We start from the raw sequence: 215 nt of genomic DNA, 5'->3' as shown, positions 1-215 counted from the left end.
TACTGACTAAACCCTCTAGAAGTATCAACATGGCTTCTGACCTTATTGCAGTTTAAGTCTCCCCAAGCGACTATCAAGCAAAGATAGTCCTAAAATATTAGGGGAAAAAATAATACCATGGTGAAAAGTTTCTTGGCATTGAGAGGATAGGATTGTTTTTCATCGAGCAATGCCCTAATTTTATTGTAATTTTAAAATTCTGTTTTACAGATTGA

The sequence above is a fragment of the Haliaeetus leucocephalus genome, unplaced genomic scaffold (genome assembly GCF_000737465.1).
Source record: "Haliaeetus leucocephalus isolate CR32 unplaced genomic scaffold, Haliaeetus_leucocephalus-4.0 Scaffold41, whole genome shotgun sequence".
In the NCBI taxonomy this organism is placed as follows: Eukaryota; Metazoa; Chordata; class Aves; order Accipitriformes; family Accipitridae; genus Haliaeetus; species Haliaeetus leucocephalus.
Note: the sequence above shows the minus strand (reverse complement) of the source record.